At 41.2% G+C, this 27,857-nt stretch overlaps 1 pseudogene; it reads left to right on the forward strand.

The window, feature by feature from the left end:
- Nucleotides 1–24,931: 24,931 nt before the first annotated feature.
- Nucleotides 24,932–26,425, forward strand: LOC135710921 (uncharacterized; annotated as a pseudogene).
- Nucleotides 26,426–27,857: the final 1,432 nt, after the last annotated feature.

Here is a 27,857-nt window from a genome sequence, read left to right on the forward strand (position 1 = left end):
ATGTCAACAAGGTTTGAAGGCACATCCGAAACAGCCGAGACAAGTTCAGTCGAGGTGATGGATTCTGCGGCAAAAACCGACGAAAAATGAGCAACAAAAAGCTCACATTTCTCCCCGCCTATCGACGATTCAACGTCATTGAAAAAAACGCTTGCAGGCATTGTTGAGTTTTTCCTCTTCGAGTTTACATAGGGGAATTTACGTATTCTCGGCAACCTAAGCAGCGACCTTCTTTCTATAGCCTTTTTCTCTAAGGAACGCACACATATGCAGTATTGGTTTGTTTACAATCTTTTGCTGCCAGCTGCTCTAACAATTTCAGTCGAAAGAATTGTCAAAAACTGTTTTGAAACGCTTTTACAAAGCTCCAATCTTCTCTAGTGAGAGCGAGTATTGTCGGCAACCAGTTTTTCTTCGGCAACCGTTCCATTTGAACTGCATGTTAATCTGCTGTTCTATTATCGGCAACTGGAAATCAGCTACAATTTGAAGTGCGTGTGTTGCATTTCAAGAAAACCTTGCTAGACTGCTTTTTCTCAGTGGTAAAAATATAGTCAAATTGAAACTGAAAGCATAAAGAATCGTTTGCATGCATTCAGCGAAGTGTTTTCGTATGAAAATCCAGTGAAAATAGTGTTTCAATTTGGGTTGCCGAAAATAGTCTGTCATGCCGAAGCCGTCATTTCCCCTAGCTCCAAAAGCTCTTGGGGTTTCGCCTTAAATTAGTTTGCACTCGTAAAACGTACGATTTGTAGAGCGAAGAGTTTAGATTACGGTATTCGTTACACGCCAAGTGAAAACTACGCTTATTTGCCAGGGAACGGTATCGCCGAAGTCTACGTTGCGAAGCATTTCTTTTTCGTTTTAGTTTTCGTAGCAAAGCGGTGCTCCACGCAGGAGAAACAGCAGGCCGACGAATCGGTACGTTTGTATCCATCCAATTATTTAGCACAGCACACAACGTTTCAGCCATTTCATCAGCATTAAGTCCATCGAAAAGAAGATCCCAGTCAGTGACGGAAAGGAAGTCCATTAGAACATCGAAATCAATCTTGCTATAGTCTAACGCAAGCTCATCACTCGCATTCAGCAGCAGTGCACCGTCATCAACTAGAGATGGTAAGCAGACGACTAGTGGCGGATGATGAAGATCAACTGGCAAGAGTGGTGAAACAGATCTCGAGATTTCCACAGGAAAGTCCGTATGGCAAAAGAACAAATCCAGGATGCGTCATAAGTGGTTGCGCTCAAGATTTCTCTGATGCAGGTTGTGGAAATCCATGCCATCAATCAAGAATGAGCTAGCAACTGGTAAAGGAACAGAGTTCACAGGTCGAATCTCGCCATCAGCCCAACTCCAGGATATCCCAGGTTGATTGTAGTCACCGCATACCAGCAAGCAATCGCTGTCAGAGCCACTGTTACAAAGCTCTTGGATCGATTCAATATGCCCATTAAAAACGCTGAGATCCTTGCTCTTGTCTGGAGGAACGTAAATTGCACACAGCATTAGTCGCTTGGATCCAATCCTCGTCGATACACACACTTGTTCTATCGTTTCTCCGCTCGTTGCAACGACACTGCTACTGATGAAACGATGATGGACGGCAATTAGAACCCCTCCGAAACGAGATTTGCTGCTGTTTATATGGCTTCGGTCACATCGGTACACATTGTAGTTGCTTCCGAAAAGCTGCGTCGAATTGATAGCCTAGTTAAGCCCCGTCTCGATTAAAATGATGACGTCAAAATTGCACTCCAGGACGTTGCAGTAAAAGTCGTCGATCTTGGTGCGCAGTCCACATACGTTTTGGTAATAAACCCATAAACGACTAGCGTCACGGGTCGTGTTCTGCAACATGGAAATATTTGGCGCGGGAATATTTGGTGAATGGTACAGATACCTCACCGTCCACAGAATGTCGCAAAGAATGATTATTGATAATGGTGCTAACCCTAGGGCTTCCACCGTCCACATGATAGAGCCTTAAGTATTTGTCAGCGGGTTGCCGTTGGATCCAGACTGGTTTTTTGAGTAGTCGGTGAATTCACGGAATAATATCCCATCAGGCCACGTAGAAGCGTCGAGAGCTAGTTCTTTCAGCGATGGATCCAAGCCAACTTTGAAGGAAATGAAAGTCAGCTTCGTCATATCCACTTCCTTTATTCGATTGAGCCTGTACAAATAAAGTAATTAATAAAAAAAAAAAAATATCCACTTCCTTGGGAACGAGACGCACGACGTCAGCAGGTGTTGTTAGATCCAAGCAGCGAGAAGTAATTTTTTGAATGTCCTCAGCAGTTATTAACGGGTGTAATCCGGACAGGTAGGGCCAGAACTTTGGAGGGGAGATCGGTGGTGTTAGACACGGTACAGACAAGTCACTGAGATCAATTGCATTGGTCCCACGCACAGAAGAAGTGCCAATTGGTCCACCTTCATTACCACGACGACGTTTAACACCAAGTCTGGACCAGGCATTTCCCTTCCTTGATCGATTCGATGGTCGCTCAGCAGGAATATCCATGGAAATGCACTTGTCAACTTTATCACTCAGCGATTCCACCAAGTTGAACGCTTTAAATTCCGTTATAATTGGTACTACTACTACTTGCAGACGTCATCATTTCCAAGTACTCAACACCACTAAAGAATCCATCTTTTATCTACGAGTTATATACTAATTAAAAGGTACGGAAAATCAGCAGGTATCCACTACCATGTTACAATTTGCCTAAAGGGTGATACGGCCAAAATTTGGTCAATATCAACTTGACGTATTTCTTTCAATTTTGCATTTAAAAAACCTGAACACCCCTCATTTTGAAGGTGTGTGTGTGTAGAATGTTGCTCCTATTTTGATTTTGGAATTCACTCTTCAGTTGTCAAAATGCCGTCCAAGCAAGAAGAGCAGCGTATCAAAATTTTGCTCGCGCATCGCGAAAATCCGAGCTACTCGCACGCAAAGTTGGCAAAATCGCTAAAAGTTGCCAAATCAACCGTTACAAATGTAATTAAAGTGTTTGGGGAACGTTTGTCGACAGCCAGGAAGTCTGGATCGGGGGGAAATTGAAAACCGGAAGCCGCTGAGACGACAAAGAGAGTTGCCGGTAGTTTCAAGCGAAACCCTAACCTCTCTCTCCGAGATGCCGCAAATAAGCTGGGTGTATCGTCTACAACCGTGCATCGAGCCAAAAAACGAGCCGGACTATCGACTTACAAGAAGGTAGTGACTCCAAATCGCGATGATAAACAAAATACGACGGCCAAAGCGCGATCCCGGAGGCTGTACACGACGATGCTGACGAAGTTTGACTGCGTGGTAATGGACGACGAAACCTACGTCAAAGCCGACTACAAGCAGCTTCCGGGACAGGAGTTTTATACGGAAAAAGGAAGGGGAAAGGTAGCAGATGTTTTCAAGCACATGAAACTGTCAATGTTCGCAAAGAAATATCTGGTTTGGCAAGCCATCTGTACCTGTGGCTTGAAAAGCAGCATTTTCATAGCTTCCGGGACTGTCAACCAAGAAATTTACGTGAAAGAGTGTTTGAATAAACGTCTGCTGCCTTTCCTGAAGAAACACGGTTGTTCCGTACTGTTTTGGCCGGATTTGGCATCTTGCCATTGGCCGCCAACAACGTGCAGGTGGTTCCCAAGGACAAGAACCCTCCCAACACGCCAGAGCTCCGCCCAATTGAGAAATACTGGGCTATTGTCAAGCGGAACCTAAAGAAGACCAAAAAAACTGCTAAGAGCGAGCAGCAGTTCAAGGCAAACTGGCTTTCTGCGGCGAAGAAGGTGGACAAGGTGGCTGTACAAAATCTGATGGCAGGGGTCAAGCGTAAGGCCCGGCAATTCGGATTTAGAAAAGCGGAAGCCTAACTGAATATTTTTCCTGAATTTTATACTAATTGAACTTGAAAAAGAAATTTAATTTGATTTTTTAAATAAACGATTTCACCGATTTACACGCGTTTTCCCTTGACCAAATTTTGACCGTATCACCCTTTAAATAAAAAAGTGCGTGTTTGATACCCTTGGCACCACTGTGTAACGGTTTGGTAATAGTCCTTTCACCTTTAGGATTATCTCCAAGTTGGCCCTCGTCCTCGTTAATGTCTCCTGAAGATTGTAGTTGCTGGGCGAACTCCTGGGTGTTACTAACTGCTTTACTCTGGAACTGATTCGTCATACTCTGGAACTCTGTGACTAGCCACTTCGCTAGTTTGTGGGTCGGGGAACCAACTGCAGACACGATCTCTCGCATTTAATTGCCCGGTTTGTGGACATTGGTGAGACCTTTGATCCTGGGGGAGTCCGCTTTGAGAAGCGTTGGAGAACGGTGTCTGGTGTGCTCTTGCTTTGTTGCCGGTGTGACTCGACCGCGCTGATCTATTATTAGGTTTTTGCGATGACCATTGCTTTTGTGCACAGAGTGACTTGAAAAAGAAAAGTGATATTTAGTTATTGTGCGGTTGGAATTGCTGGAGGAGGAACTGTTTAAAAATGACTAAAGAAAAATAAACATCGGGAATGCGCTCCCGGATATATTGATTTGGTGAGTATGTTCCAGTAGAAGATTGTTCTTATACATTTCTCGATTGCATTTTTGAGAGGACGTGTCTGTGTTTGTGAACATTGCGTGTGATGGTCGATTTGGTGTGGCTGATGGCTCACCCGGGCGTTCTGCGCCGCTATTAGGTAGGGATTTTTTCCTATATGATGGTGGTGTTGACATGCGTGGGCGGGATGCCGGTTGCTCCGGATTGGGAATCGGATGTATTGTTTGCGGGAGTGGATGCGTCCCGTTGTTGTAATCGAGATTTATTTTCATCGTTCCCATTTGTCAGAGGAATGACCTCGATCGCATGAAGCTTGTATCTTAAGTTTTTACGGTGTCTACGAATAATTATGGTTTATTTTTTTTTTCAAGTTGAAGCATGATTCGTTAAGAAAATAAATGTCGCTATCGAACATGCAAGCTTGGCACTTGACCGATTAATTTTTGTTGTGTTGTTAGGTGTGTCCTTGACATGATCATGAGGGCTGTGGCTGAAGACTGACGGTAGTCACGGCGGATCGTGTTTGATTGTGGGGTTTGGTGGTTTGACGACGAAATATGAATGAGAAAACAGTAGTTTTTAAACGCAAAAGAGTTTGGTCGATATAGCTTAAAACATGTGGAATATGTGTACGCTGGTAAAATCGGCAAGCATAAAGAAAGGAGCACGGTAGCCCAAAAATGTGAAAGTTTTATGGATTCTGTTCCCGTCTTACGTAAGGACCAAATCGAAACAACGAACGTCGCGTAAGAATAGAATTTAACGATGGCATAAGCGCTTTTTCGTAGCTTTTTTGTCTCTGGGTTTAAAAGATCATCGATAGTAAAGGCTTTTCCCTGTGTAAAAGGCACCACCGTGAAGTTTGAGTTTGAATTAATCCTAGGTTCTATTATATTATTATTATAGATTGAATGATAAATATTTCAAACAGGATCAAAACACAATTGGAAGAAGCAACGTAATATCATTTGATTTTCTCTAATTCGCCTGAGCTTTTCCACATTTATATCGCTGTGAAGCAACTGTAAACTCTAGAGGGAATTTATATCTGTAACTGTAACCAGTAGAGACAACGAAACCCTACCCCAAGCTCCTCCCCTGATCCTATCCTTCGAAAATGTACCCTTCTAACCTCGAGTAAGCCGCGAGTAATCGGCCCAACTCCTACTAGACATAGAATTAAGTGAATTTTGTTACACACAGTGAACAATGAATTATCGGCTCCGTAAAGCTAACGCGATTGAGCCTTCCAAATAAACGAACTAGATAAAAAAAAAAAACTGTAACCAGCAGGCATGGAAAATCATTTGCATTCATTTCGTGCATTCATTTACATTCATTTGCCTCTAACTTTTTTCATCAATAGAATTACGCAAAATGATGTATGGAGCTTTTGTAGGTTTTGTTATTAACTACAAGTTTTGTCAATATTTAAAATCCGTATCTCTTATGCATGACGAACCAGAGCGAACAGAAACCACTACTGGTTTTCAGTGAATGTATTTTACATTCAATGAAAAACAGTAACAAGTTCTGCCCACTTTAATTCGTGATGCATAAGAGATACAGATTTGAGTTTTGAATAAAAGTTGTAGCTAATAACAAAACCTACTAAAGCTCTACACATTATTTGCTCGAACACCCTGGAAGGATCGGTTTTGCTTAATAAGCAGAATATCATGGGTTCAATCCAAAGCTCTCCCACAACAGAATAAACCTCCATCGTTTGGTTCCGAGAGCATAAAGCGCAGTTAATAACCAAAAGTTGAATAGTTTAAACCATGAATTTCGGAAAGGGTGTATGCGTGATTCAGTTTGGAAGACATTTTTGGCTGCTCTCAGAGACGTCGCTTCATTTGAATAACTTTTTGTTGAGTCGGTCGTAGATTGTGGTAATGTAAGGGGCACGGTGGCAATAGGGCAACTGTTTTTGCTTAGTGAGTAGAAAATCATGGGTTAAAAACCAAGTTTCATTACATTACTAAGTTATTATGTCCAGGCCTCTATTGTAGAAAATCGTTAATAACGAAAATTGGAGGAACAACTCAGATTAGTAATAAGTATATTTAGACAAATGTGACGTACGCCTGAATCGGATCGGAAGACATTGTTAACTACTTTGGATGATATCATTTTATTCTAATAGCTTCTTGTAACCGATAATGAACGATCGTTGGTCATAGCTTGTTGTGCTGTAAGGGGCACGGTGGCCTTATAGGTTTATCCTGTTGTAGGAGAGCTTTGGATTAAACCCATGATATTCCGCTTATTAAGTAAAACCGATCCTTCCAGGCTATGTGGCATTGAAATGGGATTGGGTTATTTTTTGATGGGGGACAGCAGTGTGCATTGATAAGATTTTTGACGTAGGATTACGTCTTTTAGCAACATATTGGGGGTGCAATTTCGAAAAACCAAAATCTACTGCATTACGAAAAGAGGTCAGGTTTTGACTACATAAAACTCTGTCAATAGCAGATGGATTTTAGTTGTAAACAAACCAAACGATTGGAAAGTTATCTACCAATCTGCTAAAATGAACACTTTATTAATTTTCAATAGGCTACTATTGAAAAATACTCAAATGTCCAACTGTACCCATGGTGATCAAAATTATCACCGATTGCCTGCACACAGCGCATTCCCTAACACAGATTTCAAAATCGAATTCGATCCTGTCTAACTTGTCTCATTCAATCGCCGTATGTGATGGTGTCCGGACGTCAGTGTCAGCAGCAGAAGTAGTGCTTTCAGCGTGTGGCGTTGAACATTGTTCTCCAGCACCCAACGAAAGGCAGCCTGCAGAGCCCACATGAGCATCCATAGAAGGAGGGAGAAGCCGCACCGCTATGGATCGGAATCAGTTTCTTCGTGAGTCACTGCGGGTCATCTATGCCAAGTGCGTCACCCTTGCTCCAAACATCATACAGCTCGCCAACCTCATCCGCGTTGAACACCCTGATAGCTCAGCATTACTCAACCATCACGACAAAACGGTCCTTTTCAGGACCACCATAAATTTGTTAAAGAGTATGTTTTGGACATTGGTCAAGGTCATCAATCGGACGTCAGTTCCCGTAAGCAGCTAGCTATCAAGGCTCATCAACCTGTTTTATAGAAGATGTGGAATTGTAGGCCTAAATGTATTGGTGCAATCTGTGGGTCATCTATGCCAAGCGCGTCATCCTCGTTCCAAACAACATACAGCTCACCAGTCTCATCCGTGTTGAACACCCTAATAATAGCTCAGCATTACGACAAAACAATCCTTTTTAGGATCACCATAAATTATTGCTGTTCGCTCGCCTTACTGCCAGCCACATCATACCCAAAGCTCTTTGATAATGTACCCAGCAACCAAACTTTTGTCGTCAAATGCGTACCAGTATCAGTGTTGAGATTTGTCATCGTCATTGACAGACTTTTGCGCGATATTGACAAAATTGTTTTTCACAAAGTCAATGATAGACTTGATCCTCAAAAAAATCTTTGTCAAAATCTCATTCATTTTTTCGTCAATGACAATGATTCACCTGGTAACAGAAAGGGTAATTTCTTGCATTCTGAGTCCCATTATTGTTATCCAAGCTGTTCAGGCCGTAGATGCTTGTTCACTTTAATGGCTCCATGTAATTGTTTTCCTCAAGCCATTTAATTTCATTTTAAATTTAGCTAATAAACAAATCAGCACATGTTCGTCACTGACAAAAATGCCACTGACAATTGACATGGTTTGCCTTGACGATGACTGTTAGCTCAAACGAGTGACCAAAGCAGAATTTTGAGTATCACCGTGTATTGTCGAAATTGTGCAGCACTGACCAGTATTGAAGAGGTACATACAAATTCTCGCAATGACCAAATACCACATGACCATGTCAATTAACCAGAGACACTTCATAAAGTTTTCTCCAGGACGCTAGAAAAAGCAAAAAATCTCGATGTATATGATTGATCGTGATTGGTAAAATTTTTGCAAGAAATTCCTCCTATCAATATTTGTTTTTTTTTTTTTTATCTATTGATTGAAACAACAATTCCGTGCGTTTTGTGCACGTAAATGCGTAATTTTATCATCAGAAAACGAAGCGTTTCCATGTTAGGAAAAGTGATTTCCCTAGCACAGTCGACAAATATTGATGCCAAGCACTGAGCATGCCAGACGGTACCAATATTTATGCATTTTGGTGCAAATTTTAAGCCCCTCCATTATGCAAAAGAAAAACCTTGCCGAATTCTCTTAATAGAATGGGCTTAACATTTGCATCAAAGAGCAAAAACGTAAGTACCGTCCAGTAGGTTCAGATTCTGTGATTGATGTGTTTTCCCTAGGGGAAATGGCTCTAATGTTGGCCTATGGATCTAAGATTGGGCTCATCGCTAAAAATCTGCTATTTATCAATTTTATCTGTGTCATTGGGACTGTACTAATGGATATTTTTGGTCGCCATTGAAAATTTAGTCGATTGCTGAATGTATGTATGGGCCCAAATCAGAGCCATTTAGGCCGACATTACGTCCATTTTCCCTACATATTTCATTTCCGCACCCCTTTCATTTCCAAAAACATCGAGGAAAAATCAGAACCCTCAAATTGCTTAAGATTTTTAACCTATTGAAATTTTTCACTGATGACGAGTTAAGAAATCAATTTAATATTTACTATACTTTTTTGTGACATCATAACTACCTTTCGTAATCTTACGTCAAATATAGGTCTTGTCTTGGATACAACTCTACATACTCTTACTTTTTGTTGTATATCCCAGTTTGCTTTAAACAGGTTTCAATTGGAAGATGGACAAATAAATTGTCATTAATCATCGTTTAAATAATTACGAAACCTTCTTTCAAATTGAAATATTTAATTGTTATTTAGGAAATAAAAATGTCAGCATCGAGACATATATTGAGCAGCTGAATACTAATAGCATAGCGTGGCGCCTGGTCTTCGATGTACGTGGCTTCGCTGTTTTTTAATGGTTTTTAGCGTTTTACCATCCGTACTTTTCAGCATTTCGTGTTTAAACTCTTCCGAAATTCAACCTTTCGTGATTCAGCCTTTCGTAGGAGACCCGATGAAGCTTGCTTTCAGATTTGCGCAATGTTTGTGGAGATTTATGAACTTATCATCATCAACCATCCGTTCATCCTCTTGGTCAATCCAAGACAATCAATTTGTGTGAGGTACTGTTTCAATCCAAGCGTATCAGCAAGGCAAACAATTTAATCAGCACCCAATAGAAATCATTAAAATTCACCTCTAGGAATTTTGATGTAGCCAATTCAAGCCACCTGATACTTTAACCAAATACTCAGTTGCCAAATTATTATCTTTTCAAAAACTTATACCAACCTATTCATCCCTCCTTTTTTCGCTTTTACTGTCTGGAGTTCTAAGAATTTCTACTTTCGGATAAAAACCGTTAAACTCGTCTTCCTAACGGGCTCCGAACAAAAAAAACCAAACATCTCATCTTCATCAACCACCACCACCAACAAATTGCCACCCCTCATTATCGTCATCTGCTAAAGAGTTAAAGTAAACCAGAGGAAGAACAATCAGACCGCCATTATCATCATCATCATCCTCATCATCATCGTCGTCGTCGTCGTCAGCACCACTGTCGATCGCATGTCGTCATCATTAAAAGTTTCCCAAATGCTCCCCTTTCGTCACTGACGGTAGAAAGTTTTGCTTTTTGTTTCAAAAACGGAAATTTCAACTCCCTCAGAGCCGAAAAGCCCAATCCCAGCTGGATATCCGTCCAAGCGAGAGCAGCTTGTGCTGTTGTTCACCGCATGAATTAATTTGCGAACTCAACTGTGCGTTTACAAAGCACGATGTTACTTTTCCGGAAGGCGTTTGGTGATTCCTGAATCCCGGTTCGCTTCTTGATTAAGTATGTCTCCTTCCCCGTCTCCGGACCAGTAGTGTGAAGCTCGGGAAACCATTAAATTATGTCCGTTTATCTTGGCAAGCGAACGTAGGAAGGGAGTCAACGGAGGTGGAATAATTGAAGAGGCAACCTCTCATAAATCGTTACACATCTCGCGCACTTCGGAGGCCAAGCATCAGGTTGCGTCGTGTGCCGTATGTCGCTGCCGTCGTCATCAGTCTGGTGGGCTCTATAATGATGGTAATTATTTAAAAGATTTAACCCCTTTTTTCGGTACGCAAATTAGGGACTCATACTCCCGATGATGGTGAGGGTCAGATTTTTTTCTGACTTACTGCCTTTTTGCTTTCGCTATAAGCTCGGTTTGTAAATGTAATTTAGAACTTTGTGAAATCTGATCTGGGTCTTTCAGGGTGGATGAGTTCGGTGGGATTGATGGTCAGGAAAAAGGGACTTCTGAAATAGGATCTTTGTTTGCGCTGATAATGAAGCTGTGGTTGTTGGACTTCATAAATTGACGGTTAAATATGATTGGATTTGTTCCGGTAAAAATTATGCAGAAAGTTTGGGTTGAAGAAAATTGATTCAGAATTAATGGACACCACATCTTCATGATTCAACAGTGAACAGTTTTTGTCCCGAGCTGCTTTTGTTGTCGTATAAATTCATGCATGCCTTCACAGATTCTCTGTTTGCAGATGCGTTACTCTGACGCACGTCTGGAACCAGTTATACGTCAATGCATCCTCATGGTAGCCTTCTACAAGGACACCGTCAATCCCTGCTGTGCTGTAGTCATTTGTGATTGTGCATCCGAGTTTGTATGAAACGATTTGCGTGCGGTTTTCTGTCCTTCTTCCCCCGAACTTTACGTTCAGACGTTTTGGTTACGGTGTGATCATTCACTTGCGTTCGGCTGGATGTCGTGTGTAGCGTTACTGGGATGGAAAGCTGTGCTAGTTGTACTATATAATGCCATCCAGTTCCCGGAACGGAATGCTTGATATATGTTCAACAAATGGGATTCTCCCTCTCGAGGATTCTGTGCTTGGTGATGATGAAACAACAATGGGAGATTGTTGAGCTGAGGGTGGGAGAACTGAAAAAAACAGAAGTGCATAATTTAACAATCATTGCTCGATGGATTGTCAGATGAGTCAAATTGAAAAATGAATGGAAATCTAAGATTAATGCTTTAATACGGCATGAGGAGGAGAACTATTTTTAACGTTACCGACACTCACTTTCAGTGCTGCTAAATATCAATAACAAATGCTGATTTTCAATAGCAACCTGTATCAGCTCACAAAGTTCCAATGTTAATGTCACTCTCCTCAATGACAGAGAATAAATGACATTGAAATCGCACACTTAATTCAGACCACGGCAGGAGTCGATATTATTTTACCGGGGTTTTGAATGACAGAACAAGTCGTTAAAATTTAAAATGAAAGAAATCAATAAAAATATCAAATTTTATTTTTATTAAAAAAAAAAAAGGTTGGAGGTTGGTGTACAAGACACGACCGCATTATTGTTGACGTAGGACTACGAAATTTTTGTTCGATTTTCTAGTTTGTTGTTTCGGATATTATTTTGTAATTAAGTGAATTTCACAACTCAACTCTTTTGTAGAAAGTTGTGGTGGCCCTGAACTGTGATGGTTTCTTTATGGCAAGCTTTGCTATAATAACTGGACCTAGTGTTTATTCGCGTTTAACCATATCACTTGCGCAGGAAATCAGTTTGGCACGGCATTTGTAATCAGCATATCTTCCGATGGCATGAAACAGGTCAAACTTGTCCCAAATATGCCAATAAATTCGTTTGCTTAGCATTTGCTTATAGCAAGAAAGTGAACTTTTCGGGAACATTAACGCCAAAGAACTCACCAACACACTTTTTGTTACATGCCTCATGCATGTGATTTGGTGTACAGCACACTTCTTCCGATATTTTGATCACCTCATAGAAAAGGCGATGAAAGTTGAATATCGGGAATTGCAATTCAGATTATTCTTAAAAATATATTTATATATTTGTTTACTGGTTCAAATTACAGCTGGGAAGACAAAACTGTCATTTTGCAAATTGAAGTTGCTGTAATGTTTTGTCGAATAATTTACCACTTCAATGAGGACTGCTTCTGTCCGCAGTTTTATCAAATTAAATAAATAATATTGCATACAAGAAAGAGATTTGGAGAAAAATGTTTATCTCTAACAATGTATGTTAATTGACAAAAAAATTGGCAAAAAATACAATTTTAAGAGAAATATATGTTTCAAATAATTTCATTCTTTTTAGACGAACTTTTCTAGGAAATATAAGATTCTATCAAATGTTTCTTCTCTAAACTGAGGGTTGTGTGTGTGTGTATTGTGTGTATTCCATCTAACCCCCACTGGCCAGCAGTGGTATTATGGAAGAACTCTCCCTACAATGTCGCATTTATGGTCATTGTAGACAGCTTTAGTCCGGGAGTTAGAAGGTGATAGCTCTATTGCAGATCCAGTAACCCATTTCAGAATGTCTGGAGAGTCACGCCCATTCCGAGATTACTTTCAATTACAATAAGCTCCGCATGTATGTATTACCTCTATCAATAGGATATAAGTATTACACACACACTTCCAGTTTCAAAATGTTCTTTTGAACCTGGCACGTATTTAGTTTATTTATTTATTTTTATTTTTTTTTATAATTGTGGAAGGTGTTTGGAATGGTCTCACCATATTAATTTGCTGCTCCAATCCATGGGTTCCATAGGTTTGCTTTTCTCTACGCTTTGCATCTCATTTCGTGTGTCGCCTAGAAGTAATCAAATAAATCATATGAGTAGTCTCGCCGTTGCATTATCTTATGTGTAGATTTCGGTTTAATCGTGTGATTATTTTGAAAATATTTGTAATTAGCTTCTAAATAATAAAATTTTGGTAATTGTTTTTGTATTATACATTTATCATTCCATACTACAGTACTACAATAATATATGTTTCAAGAAGATTAATTGCTTATTTAATTTATTTAACTGAGCCGAATGACTTCCCCTATCTTCCGTAGTGGTGTGGTTGTAGTCGGCTATAAATGGCGATATTCATATCAGTAGATTGAACTTGGGCGTCGAAAGAAGAATGTCGTTTCTGTCTGGTGTCTTCATACTCGGTGGTAGATTCCAATCGTTATATCAGTACGGGGAAAATTGGAACATCATCTGTGAAAGAGCGTTGATGATGAAGAACGCTGTATGAAATAAACTCCCACATTGTAGGAAATAAAAAATAAAAAAATTAAATGCGTATACGTCGGACCCACCTGCATGACAAACCATGAGCATGTGCACCATCTGCATCATAAACAATGAGCACTCACAACAACTTTACTAGTGTGCATCTCTCTCTCTCTCTCTTTCTCTCTCACACACACACACACACACACATGCACACACACACACGCACACACACACACACTGCTTCTTCGTCCTTTTTTCAATAATATCATCAATCTTCTATCCCTGATTCTGATTCTTCTTCACTACCTATTGTTTTATATATCTCCTCGGCTTGTTTTTTTAGTTTATCCTTATCTTTCACTATTCTTTTCCAGTCTTCATCTGTTACATTTGATAATCTCTCTTTATCTTCTCTTATAGAATCATTCCATGTTTGTGCTGGTCTCCCTATCTTTTTCTTTCTACATCTAATCTTTTCTATTATTTTTAATGGATGTCCTTCTGGTCTTCTCTGTATATGCCCCCAATAGCTTATTATCATAACTCTAACTCTTTTAACTGCCGTCCTCACTCCATCGACGAGCGTTGACCGTACCGGACGTGCATTGTTTTCTCTCCGTCGTTCTTGAGCTGTGTTTTTTCCCGTTTCGGGTTTTTTTACGCCATCGCGCAAGTGTGCAAGTGATAGTGCTAGTTGATAATACCACAAGCAGCCAGCAACGCTCTTCGTGGAATCGAGCTTCCCCAGCCGTCCCCCTGACGGTAGCATTTTTTTCCAATCGTGCCAAACCGAACTGTCAACAACGATCAGCACCACCGGATAGCAGCGTAGATCGTCTTCACCATCATAACGTTGTACCGGATAAGTAGCAAATATATTGTATTGCCCTTTGTTCTCGTTCTATTCTTCTTCCTTTACTCCCTTTCCCCGCAAATAGTTTTTTTTTTGATTCGCTTTCTCCTTCCCTGTGTGTTCTGTGTACCCTAGTGTGTGTAGTTTTTTTTTAAATCTATTGCGGTGGTAGTTGCCCCGCAATGGATAGTAGTAGTGATGGCGAGGGGACTTCCCTTTCTGCCGTTCCCACTGACGATGAGCAGTCCGATGTGGAAATGAAATCCCGTATGACAAAAAAGAATACCGGAACCATCCCAAAGGTTAAGCCTTCACCGTCCCCACCTTCTCCCCTCTCACCACCCACACCGTCTCCCTCTACCCCACCTAACCCGTCACCCCCAACACCGACTAAGCCGTCTCCGCCAACACCGCCTATCCCTGTAAAACTAACGCAAGCTGCCCCCCGCCACAAGGCATACCCAGACGCCTCGAAAGGTCCATGGGTTGTTTTCTTCCGGCCCAAGCAAAAAGCTCTAAATGTTAACCGGATCGAAAAGGATCTTTTCAATCGTTTCTCGTCCGTGACCGACGTTTTGAAGGTGCGGCCAGACAAACTGCGCGTCACTGTTGGTAGTCGTAAGCAGGCAAACGAGATTGTTGCCTGCGAGCTCTTTACGTTAGAGTATCGTGTTTATATCCCATGTCACGACGTGGAAATCGATGGAGTGGTCACCGAGTCGAGTATGACCAGCGACGACTTCCTGAAGAGGGGGGTTGGTGTCTTCAAGAACCCCACCCTTCCTGAAGTAAAAATTCTCGACTGCATTCAAATGCAGTCAGCGTTCCTGGATGGGACGAAAAAAACCTACTTGCTATCAGACTCGTTTCGGGTGACCTTCTCCGGATCGGCACTGCCAGATTACGTCAGGATTGGAAGGGTTCGACTTCCTGTGCGGTTGTTTGTACCGAGGGTGATGAACTGCACAAAGTGTAAACAATTAGGCCACACCGCTGCCTTCTGCGGCAACAAGCCACGCTGCGATCTGTGCGGCGAGAAGCATGCGGAGGGTGCTTGTAGTACTCCTCCCAAATGTGTTTATTGTTTGGCATCTCCGCATCCTCTCGCAGATTGCCCTAAGTACAAGCAACAGGGGGAAAAACTTAAACGGTCCCTGAAGGCACGCTCTCAGCGTTCCTTTGCAGAGATCTTGAAGGCTTTTAATCCTCTTCCCAGAATCACTCCGGAAAAAAATGACAACAACCCTTTCAACCTTCTCCCAGTTGATGAGGACGACACTGCTGCCGGGGGCAATGACGGAAGTCATTTTGTTTTCCAAGGTCCTTCTAGGAAGCGAGCCAGGAATGGTTTGCAGAAAACTAAAAACACCACTAGCACTGACTCCCAAGCCCCCTTGGATAAATCAAGAGGCCGTGGAAATGTCCCGAAACCCGTTCCACCGGGTTTCAAGCCTGTCGATTACGACAAAGCATTTCCACAGCTTCCGGGAACATCTAAAACCCCAGATATCCCAGTTTCACAGCCAGAACAGCGTAACGCCATGTTCACGTTTTCTGGAATAGTGGACAGCATTCTCGATTTGCTTAACATCTCTGACCCTCTAAGGAACATCATTGATATGATGCTTCCAATCGTGAAACCTCTTCTGAAGCAACTAGCTTCCAAGTGGCCCCTCCTTGCTTCGATCGTATCCTTCGATGGATAATTTTCCAAAAAACGATACGGTATCTCTCCTACAATGGAATTGTAGAAGCATTTTTCCGAAGCTAGACGTGTTCAAATTCTTGCTAAGCAACCTGAATTGTGATGCTTTTGCTCTCTGCGAAACATGGCTTTCTCCAGACATCGATCTTTCTCTTCACAGCTTTAACATTATCCGTCTCGATCGTGTAGACTCCTATGGGGGTGTGCTCTTGGGGATCGACAAACGTCACTCTTTTTACAGAATTGTCCTTCCTGCAATGTCGGGTGTTGAAATTGTCGCATGCCAGGTGAATATTCGAGGTAAAAGCCTCAGTATTGCCTCGCTATACATCCCTCCGAGAACGGCTGTTTCTCATCGAACTTTATCGGACATCTGCTCAGTGTTACCTGAGCCGCGTTTGATCTTAGGGGATTTTAATTCCCACGGTACAGGCTGGGGAGAGCTGTACGATGACAATCGCTCAACCATCATCTATGACCTATGCGACAATTTTAACATGACTATTTTAAACACCGGAGAAGTAACACGAATAGCCAAACCTCCAGCAAAAGAGAGCAGATTGGATTTGTCACTTTGTTCGAACTCACTATCATTGGATTGCATGTGGGAGGTAATCCAAGACCCCTATGGTAGTGATCATTTGCCCATCAAAATCTCGATCTCTAATGGCTCATCTTCGCAACATCCAATCAACATCGCATACGATCTCACGAGAAACATCGATTGGGAAAAATACGCGAACGCGGTCCGTGGCGGCTCAGAATCGGTCGACGTTCTCTCTCCGTTGGATGAGTACTCCTTCCTATCGCGGCTCATAGTGGATTGCGCGCTTCAAGCTCAAACGAAGCCAGTTCCTGGTGCTTCCATTCGTAAACGTCCTCCCACTGTGTGGTGGGACAAGGAATGCACCAACGCGAATAATGATAAGTCAGCTGCGTTTAAACAACTTCGCAAGCACGGTTCCTACGAATACTTTGAGCGGTACACGGCACTGGAGGAAAAATTTAAGAGCTTGATCAAGGCCAAAAAACGCGGCTACTGGCGTCGGTTCGTCGAAGGGTTAACGCGAGAAACTTCCATGAAAACGCTCTGGAATGTCGGCAGGAGAATGCGTAACGCGCCATCGTCGGTCAATGAGGACAAGGAGTACTCTAACAGATGGATTTTTGATTTTGCGCGCAAAGTTTGCCCTGATTCGGTTCCGGTTCGAAACAACACTCGCGATACGTCGGTGGAAAAGAATAACATGGACTCGCCGTTCTCGATGCTTGAATTCTCAATTGCTCTTCTTTCATGCAACAACTCGGCTCCAGGAATGGATCGAATCAAGTTCAACTTGCTCAAAACCCTCCCAGACGTCACTAAGAGGCGCTTGTTGAACTTGTTCAATCAATTCCTGGAGCAAAACGTTGTTCCGGACGATTGGAGACAAGTGAGAGTTATAGCCATTCAGAAACCCGGTAAACCCGCGTCGGATCATAACTCGTACCGTCCCATCGCGATGCTGTCGTGCATTCGGAAATTGTTGGAGAAAATGATTCTTTTTCGTTTGGACAAGTGGGTAGAGGCGAATAGCTTACTCTCAGATACGCAATTTGGATTTCGAAGGGGCAAAGGAACGAACGACTGCCTTGCGTTGCTTTCAACTGAAATCCAATTAGCCTACGCTGAAAAACAGCAGATGGGTTCAGTTTTCTTGGACATTAAAGGTGCTTTTGATTCTGTTTGCATCGACATCCTTTCGGACAAACTCCATACCAGTGGGCTTTCACCAATTATCAATAATTTCTTGTACAATTTATTGTCCAAGAAACAAATGAGCTTCTCTCATGGCAACTCGGCAATTTCACGAATTAGCTACATGGGGCTCCCTCAGGGCTCATGTCTGAGTCCCCTTCTGTACAACTTCTATGTTAAAGACATTGACGATTGTCTTGCCGAAAATTGCAGGCTAAGGCAGCTTGCAGATGACGGCGTGATCTCCGTTGTTGGGCCAAAAGCACCGGACCTGCAAGGACCATTGCAAGATACCTTGGACAATTTGTCTACATGGGCAATGAATCTGGGTATCGAATTCTCTCCGGAGAAAACTGAGATGGTTGTTTTTTCTAGGAAGCTTTATCCAGCACAGTTGCAGCTTCAACTTATGGGTAAAACAATCACTCACAGCATGTCTTTCAAGTATTTAGGTGTCTGGTTCGATTCCAAATGCACTTGGGGAAAACACGTTGCGTATCTGAGTCAGAGGTGCCAACAAAGAATCAATTTTCTTCGTTGTATTACCGGCACTTCGTGGGGAGCCCATCCGGAAGATCTGATAAGACTTTACAAAACCACCATTCTATCGGTTTTGGAGTATGGTAGCTTTTGCTTCCAATCGGTGGCGAACACCCACATCTTGAAGCTGCAACGGATTCAATATCGTTGTATACGAATCGCACTAGGTTGTATGCATTCGACGCATACAATGAGTCTGGAAGTACTTGCGGGCGTACTTCCCTTACCAGATTGGTTCGCGGAATTGTCGTTTCGGTTCCTTATCCGCTGTGAAGTCATGAACCCGTTGGTGATCGAGAATTTTGAGAAGCTGCTTGAACGAAATCCGCAAACACGATTCATGAGGTTGTACTACGAGTACATGACTCTGGAAATTAGCCCCTCCCCGTTTAATACCAATGAAGTATCCTACGATTTCAGTTGTTATTCCGTAAGATTCGATTTCTCAATGAGGGAGGAAATTCAAGGAATACCAGAGCCTCATCGCCCCCTGATTGTACCATCCATCTTCGCGAACAAATACCGCCACGTCAATGCCGAGAAGAGATTTTTCACTGATGGGTCCACAATAAATACGTCCACTGGTTTTGGTGTATACAATGATCTCCATAGTGCCTCATATCAGCTTAAAAAACCATGTTCGGTATACGTTGCAGAACAAGCTATATTGTATGCGTTAGAGCAGATCTCCTCACGTCCCCCTGATCACTACTTCATTTTTTCGGATAGTCTAAGTTCTCTGAAGGCTATGCGTTCTATAAGGCCGATGAAGCACTCGACGTATTTCCTGAACGAAATACGATCGTCACTGAGTGCTTTATCAAACAGCTCACATATCATCACCTTAGTATGGGTCCCTTCTCATTGCTCTATCCCGGGCAATGAGAAAGCAGACTCGCTGGCTAAGGTGGGCGCTATGGAAGGCGACATTTACGAGCGACAAATCGCCTACAATGAATTTTTCACAATTGCTCGTCAGCAAGTTCTCATCAACTGGCAACAAAAGTGGAATGATGGTGAACTGGGAAGATGGTTACATTCGATCCTCCCACAGGTGTCGATCAAACCCTGGTTCAAGAGATTGGACGTGGATCGCGATTTTATCCGGGTAATGTCCAGGCTCATGTCCAATCACTACTCGTTAAACGCACACCTCTACCGCATAGGGCTTGTAGATAGCAGTTTGTGTGCCTGTGGAAACGGCTATCACGACATTGAGCATGTTGTCTGGTCTTGCACCTCACATCATGTGGCGAGATCCGAACTAATTGAATCCCTCAGGGCCCGAGGGAAACAACCTTATACACCAATTAGAGACGTTCTGGCTTGCCGTGATCTCGATGTTATGAGATTAATTTACGTATTTTTAAAAAGTGCTGATTTGTGTATTTAGTAGTGTTTTGTGTTTTAATTCTTTCATTTTTTCATCACTATCCCAACCCAAGTCCCCTCTTGTTTCATTTCAGCTGTGCTTTCAATGCTTCGATATCCACAGCACATGCCCGCCAATACAGTGCAGTGACACTCATCCGTCGAATGAAGCAGAAAGAAAATTTACCAATATCCCTTTCCCTTTGCCCCTCCCCTTTCCTCTAAATAAATGTATTTATTAATCTCGAGTAAACCGCGAGTATTCGGCCCCCATTCTACTAACATTAGTTGTAAAAAAAATTATAAAAAATTATATTTAAATTAATTTGGCTCCGCAAAGCTACCGCATTTGAGCCTTTACAAATAAATGGATTATAAAAAAAAAAAAACTGCCGTCCTACCATCTAACAACTTTGAAGCTGTTAATCTACCTTTGGGTTTCTCCCTACAATACTTGATTATTTCTTTTAGAATCTGCATTTCATACCTAGTGATTGATCTTCTATTTCTTTTACCTAACGCTGTTACTTTAAGACCGTATGTTATTGCGGGAGAAATAACAGTTTTATACATTAGTTTTGCTAAGCTCCATGGTGGCTTGTATCTTCTACAAAATTCGATCATTATTTTGCTACTTCCTACCGCTAATTTACACCTTTTTCTGGTTGTCTGTGGTCTGTCTAATGTATCCGATAGATATGTTCCAAGGTATTTCATATTATTTGTTACCCCATAATCTTCTCCATCTATCTTAACAACCTTTGGAATATTTTTGTCTGACTTTGGCTCTCTTATCATAACTTGACTCTTATTGTTATTTATTTCTAATCCTACTTGTTCTAATTCTACCTTTAGTATCTTCACTATATCTTCTACCTCTTCTAATGTTCTTGCTATAATAAGAATGTCATCTGCAAATACTAAAATTATCGGTAACTTATCATTATTCAACTCTAACAAATTAACTCTAGGATATTTCCTCTTAACGTTTCTTAGTACATCTTGAATTATCAGTATAAATATATAAGGAGATAATGGGCATCCTTGTTTTATTCCTTTCGCCTTTGTTCTCTCCTCCGTGCAAATCCCATCCCATAAAATACTTGTTTTTTCTGCATTAAGTGCCTGTATTACTCTATTGATAATATGCTTTGGAACTGATAGTTTCTGAAGAACCTTAGGAACCGATTCGATCCTCACATTGTCGAATGCTTTCTTTAAATCTATTGAAGCTACAATGGTTGTGTCTCCACCGTTCCATCTTTCCTCTAAACATCTCCTAGCATAGAACATTTGATCATCCGTGGACCTGTCTTTGGTGAATGCTGCTTGATGGTAATCTGGCTCTCCTGCGTACTCCTTAAGCCTCTGCATAATCCACTTTGCATAAATTTTGTACCCTAGATTACACAGACTTATCCTTCTAAAATCTTTTGTTTTCTTTGCTCCTTTACATTTTGGGATAGGTATTTCTATTGATTGCTTCCACTGATCGTGCATGCAATTTGTTTCCCACACCTTTCTTATTATTTTGTATAATTCCTCCTCTGTTTGTTCGTTGGCATATTTCACATATTCATTTTTTATTCCATCTTGCCCTGCTGCTTTTCCGTTTAATAAATTTCTTATAATATTCAAAAAAAAGTCTCAATTGGCTGACCTTCTGTTAATTCTAATTCTTCTATCCACTTTTTCATCGGAATGTTTGGCTTCTTAGGGTCTCTTATTCTCATAAATTGCTTCAAAAATTTGTACGATCTCTTTATCCTCTCACCTATCTCGTAGTCCTGTATTTCGTTATAAAATTTAAAAACTTCCTTTTCGTTGTGCTCTTTAACTTTAGCTGCATACTCTTGCCTCCTCATATTCATGTTTTGTCTGTACCATTCTGTATTCATATCTCTTTCTTTAGCTAACCTCATCTGTTTCCTTGCCTTCATAAAATTTGTTATCGCTCTTTTTCTATTGGGAGTCAATGGGCTTTTGTTTTCTACTAATACCTTTTTCGCACTAATTGTCACCTTCTTAGTAAATTCTTCGTATGCTTGTGTTATATCTAGCTTTTCCACCTCAATTGCCTTTAGTTTAGCTTTTCCACCTCAATTGCCTTTAGCTTCTTCTCTAAACTGAGGGTTGACATAAAAATCACGTAAAGATACTGCAAAATGCAAAGCAATGTTAGGATTTTAGTTTTTTTTAGTTCTTTATTAAGGAGATTTTAAGCCTCTGGCTAGTTCATCTCCGGAGAAAGGAGAGGGCTCAGGGTGAGTAACCTCTAATTACATGGTATGTTAACATTTTGTAAATAGCTTTGGTTGTTGGCTCTTAAACTTATATGGAAAAAATAACAATATGTAAAATAATGAAACAGAGGAACAACAGAAAACAAAATGATGTAAGACAAGCTACAAACGATTAATCCAAACAAAACAAAGCTCAGCTGGCATGGGTTCAATAGGGAAATCCATCCAGCTAAGATGTCCCGACTGCCAAAAAAAATTCCTGCTATACCAAGTAGTAGATTTTGGCTTCTTTTAAGAAGGTTACTAGTGCTGCCGAGGCCGAGCAGATCGCTGATGCTAGAAGTTAGGCAGAGTGACTCCCGAAGATTGTGGAACTCCGGGCAGTTGCACAGGATGTGTTCGACGGTGTAGGGTACCCCACAGATGATGCAGCTTCTGCGGAACGGCAGGCCACCATAGTTATAGTAGAGTTTGGTGTGCCCGGTTCGAAGCCGCGAAATCACGCGTTGATCCCTCAGGTTGTCCAGTTCGCTTCATGGTTCAGTTGACCCTTTGACTTTGCGAATGAAGGCAGTTCTGTTGCGGAACCACTCGGCTTCCCATGCCACTCGAAAGGTCTGCATGATCCACCGTCTGACGTCCTGTAGGGGTACCCTGTTGGTGAGTCTGGGACCTGTAGTCCCGGCTCCGGAAAGGTGATCAGTAGACTCGTTACCCGGTACTTCGCAGTGTCCGGGAATCCATGTGTACACGGTGTTCGGTGGGGCGTACTTGATAATCGTCTGGATCATGGGTGTTTTGGTGCTTCTGAGGTGATCGCTTGAACGACACTGTGTGAGTCGGTTAATATCAGTATCGGTTTGTTGGCTGGCGTCGTAGCGGCACGGAAGATCGCTGCAACCTCGGCCGAGAAAACCGAGCATTGTGGAGGAAGACTGCTGCTTTCAGCAATACCGTTTCCAAAAATCCCGATACCTACTCCGTTTATCGATCGGGAGCCGTCGGTGTACCGATGAACGTGGTCGGCATAGTTGGACCCAAGTTACTCGGCGACCGATCTGCGCAAAATCATGGATGCATCCAGGGCTGACAAAAGTCATTCACGTCATAAGGAGTAGAAGAAAAACACAAAGTCTCCTTCATCGATTTGAGCTTTGCCGCATCCATTAGTTTTCGTCGTGTTGCATACGAAGCATGACGATAGTCTTGCGACCACAAGCGACGACGATTTCTAATTTTACTTCGTCGCAATCTTGAATCCAACAGACTGGAATGTAAAACTTGTCTCGTATAACACACATTTTTGTCGCGTTGAACAGTTCAACCAAGATGAACTTGTCACATCCTGGATGACCAGTGCTACCGATTTTCTCGCCTATCGATTAACAGATAAGTCGTCTACTGACGTTTAGTAATTACTGTAAACAATACGATGATTTTTGAGGAATTTATGAAGCAGCTTCTTTATCAACACCCAACCCCCCCCCCCCCCCCCCCTCCAAAATGAAAAAAAAAATGGAAACATTTTTAAAAGCTATATTCATCAAAATTATTTGGCAACGCTGGTCACGTCGCATGCGAAGCGTGCGATCTTTTAGCTGTCATTTTTCAGTCAGTGCTTCAATCGATCAGACGAACTACCAAATAAATCCGAAAAAATGGCTGGAAAAAAGCGAAGATTTACGTATGCTTCTATAATTGCGGATTTGATTCGAAAAGAGGCCAATAAAGTGTACTGTGCTATTGATACGATTACTGGATGCAGCTACTATCAAGAAAAATACGATGTGACAAATTTTCTACGGCATTTCCGCTCCCAACATCCGGAAGAAGCTGTCCTACATGAGTTAATAAAAGAGCCACCAGCGAAAAAAGCCAAAATAGTGCCGAAGATCCCAATAGCAGTAAACAAGCAAACAATGCTGGAAGCGTGCGAGAAATTGATTGCACTACATCATCTTCCCTTCTCCTGCATGGAATGGGAAGGGCTGAGACTTTTACTGGACCCTATTTCAGAAGCATTGGATGTAACAATGAATCGTAGAAATATTAAAATACATCTTGGCGTCGCCGCGGAAAAGGTAAAGCAAGCAATCAAAAATGAAATGTGTGGAAGATTGATTCATCTGGCGATTGATTCCGCTTCGAGGCATTCAAGACACATACTTGGAATAAATGTACAGTACGAAAAGCAAGGGACAGTAGTCATACGTACACTTGGTATTTTAAAACATTTATTTATATAGGGTAAATGTTGGCTTCGGCACCCATTGACTGTTTTCGGCAACCAAAATTTAAACGTTAATTTCACTATGTTTTCCCATCAACGCACTTCCCTGAATGTGTCCAAACGATTGTTTAGCCTTTCAGCTTCAATCTGATTATATTTGAACGATCGAGCAATCCAGTAATGCTACATTTTTCTTCAAATAAAGCATACGCACTACAAAATGGGGTTGATTTCGAGTTGCCGATAATAGAACAGCTGGTTAACACGCAGTTCTAATGGGAAGGTTGCCGAAGAAAAAGAGGCTGCCGACAATAGTCACACTCACCTGAGAAGTTTGGAGCGTTGTAAAAACGCTTTCAAAACGTTTTGAAAAATTCTGTCGATTGGAATGGATAGAGAAGCAAGCAGCAGATGAATGTAAACAAACAGACACATCATATATGTGCGTGACACTGAGAAAATGCTAGTAGAAGTGCAGACGCTACTTAGATTGACGAGAATACGTAAATTCCCCTACATGCTTTATTTTCTCATAATGTTTTTATCTACAGGAATGATCGAAGTAAAACAAAGCCAGACCGCCAAGTTTTTGAAGGATACGATTCTTGAGATTTTGCAATCATACGAGGTTTCAATCGATCAAATCCTGTCTGTCACAACCGACAATGGAGCCAACATGATAGCCGCCGTGAAAATGCTACAGAAAATTTCAGCGGTTTTTGGAGTTTCACCCGAAACCCTCTTGGAAGATGAAGGACACCAATGTGATGAGAAGGAAATTGAATTATTGGATTCACTTGCTTCTGAGTTTGATCCTCTACTATGTCTCACCCGGTGTGCAAGTCACACACTACAGCTGGCAGTTGGAGACGTAGTAAAGAAAAACGATCCCAACATTCGCAGGATTACGGACCTTGTTAAAGAATCGCGGAAAAATAAATACTGCCTTTTTTTCGAGCTCAAGCAAGCCTCCAAGGCTCCTTTGTGGTCTTCTACAAGATGGGGAGGTTGATACAAAATGATCGAATCGATAGTTCAGCAAGAAAAGTTTTATACCGAGTTGGCTCAAGATTACAAAGAAATTGGTAAGTTAAACAATACAAAGATCGTTCCTATCTCAATATTAAACAATAATTTGTTTTATAGAGATCACAAACGACGACTGGAAGTTCATGAAAGACTTTATTGAAGCATTCTCTCCGGTGTATACTTTAACAAATGGTTAACAGATGAAGCACGTTACACTCAGTGACTTTTACATGCAATGGTTGCAAGCGATACGATCAGTTGAAAGTCATAACAATAATCCACTGTGCCCAAGTTTGTCGTTAGCACTTAAGAACCGACTGAAAAAAACTTCAAGAAAACAAGCTTTTCCTTGCTGCAGTTTTCCTCGACCCGCGGTTTAATTTTCTTGGCTCAAGTATTTTTCCATCAGCCGACGATAAAGAATCTGCACAGGTAAATTTTCGTATCTGAAAGAAATATATTTATTAAAGTGTGATCGCCAAATAACCGAACAATAATAAATTTGCAGAGCTGTATTGTAAACGTCTGGGATAGGATAAACAAGATTAAAAAACCGACAAATGACCGTCAGCCGTCAACATCTGCTGAAGTGCCAATGTGCCAAAGTAACGTCCAGAAGGCAGATGAAATGGACGATTACTTAACACAGCTGTTTGGAAGTTCGGAGACCACATCTGCAAATATCGCTTCTTCTTTTCAACAACAGCTCCATCATCTCAACATCGAAAATAGGCAACCTCATCACTACGACGTCTGGAGCCATTGGCTCGCTCAGAAGCACAGCCATCCGGAACTGTTTGAAGTTGCTATGGTCGTACTCTCTGGATCGTCTAGCCAAGTATCCGTTGAACGTGCATTTAGTGCACTTGCACTAGTTCTATCCGATTTACGCACTGGGCTGTAAGAAGAGGCATTACAAGATATTTTGATGATCAAACTCAACAAAGAAATCTTTGAAAAGATCATCCCGACCATGTATGATTGGAAAGTCGAGCTCGCTGATAGATCTGAAACTTAAGAAGAAAATTACGTTTTTTTTTACTTTTTTTTTTTGTTTTCCTTTGATAATACACTTTTTTCTTAATAAAAATAGCCTAAAATAGATTACTATCGACAGTCGTTGTTTGAAGGATTTTAAGGGAACGATCGTTCAGAACATACTTGTGTGGAACATTATTAAATGGAAATGAGACTTCATTATCTTTAGGAAATTCAAAAGCAGTTCTTTCGTTTAAAATCGAAATTCTGTCAATGAAAATGGAATCACTGTGTTCCGGTAGGCAAGTTAAATATAATGAACATATTTTCACGAGCGTAATTTTGGTTTTGAACGAAAAAACTGCTTTTGAATTTTTGAAAATTAATGAAAAATAACTAACATTTCTTGAAACCATCTATGCACCACGGAAAAAAGAAAAAAAAAAGTTCTCAGACTACAAAAGCTTTTGTGAGAAGTTCATGACTGATTTTTGATCTTTAGACGGCATTTCAGATAACTGCTGTTCTGCTGAATTAGGGTTATATTTAATGATATGCACCTACCATTGACTTAATTATTTGGTAATGAATTTCAGGTAGCATACTTATTAAATAATTGAAGTGAGCTCCTCCAGCTTCTTAACGACATCAATCTGGAATGTTTTTGTTCTTCTTTCAAGTAGGAAATGGTCCTAATTTAAGGGAATGACCCATCATTCTTGATTATTCAATCCACCTTGATGAAGAGCCGAAATAATTTTCTTGAGTAGCCAACACTTCATTGAAGCTGAGAAGATGCAAGAATGCAAATACTTTTACTGGTGCAGATAAAAAAAACCCAACTTGTTATCTTCGTGTCCGAACGATGAATGTCACTTTTTTGCAACTGCATTTATTTTGTGAGTCCTTTTTTCAAGGCTTACTGATTTTATCGATATGTTAAAGAATAAAGGTTCGAATGCATGATGGCCGATTGATTTAATCGAATATCGATTCAACAATTGTGTTGTGATTTATATCGGAACAATCGCTACCTGATCCAGCTGTTATTGCGTGTGAGGTTTAAAACTGGTTAATTGAATGACACTTTTTGAAACTGCTTCCGTTTTGTGTTTTTTTTTTATTATCAAAATGCAGATTTTCCCTACTCTAGACTTTACAACTGAAAACACATCGTTTTTCGTTACGCAACAATTGAAGTGCGACGATGACGAAATGATTTTTCATCTTCACAACGCTTCTTCAAATAATTATTGTAGCATGACTGCAAAGTTGTTGTGACGAATAGATAGTTGACGTCACCGTGCATCAATGTCGTTACAACTTTTCTGTTGCAAGACGAGAGCTTTTGTCTCGTAAGTTATAAATATTTCGTTGCATAACAATGAAGACAGCAGGACTCGTCGCTACTGTTGTTTTAAGTGCTGTGGCGATGACTTTTGTCAGCACTGTTGGTCGTGGATCGTAATTGG

The sequence above is a fragment of the Ochlerotatus camptorhynchus genome, unplaced genomic scaffold, assembly GCF_037179485.1.
Source record: "Ochlerotatus camptorhynchus isolate MF236.1 unplaced genomic scaffold, CSIRO-AGI_Acam_v1.1 ptg000406l, whole genome shotgun sequence".
In the NCBI taxonomy this organism is placed as follows: domain Eukaryota; kingdom Metazoa; phylum Arthropoda; class Insecta; order Diptera; family Culicidae; genus Ochlerotatus; species Ochlerotatus camptorhynchus.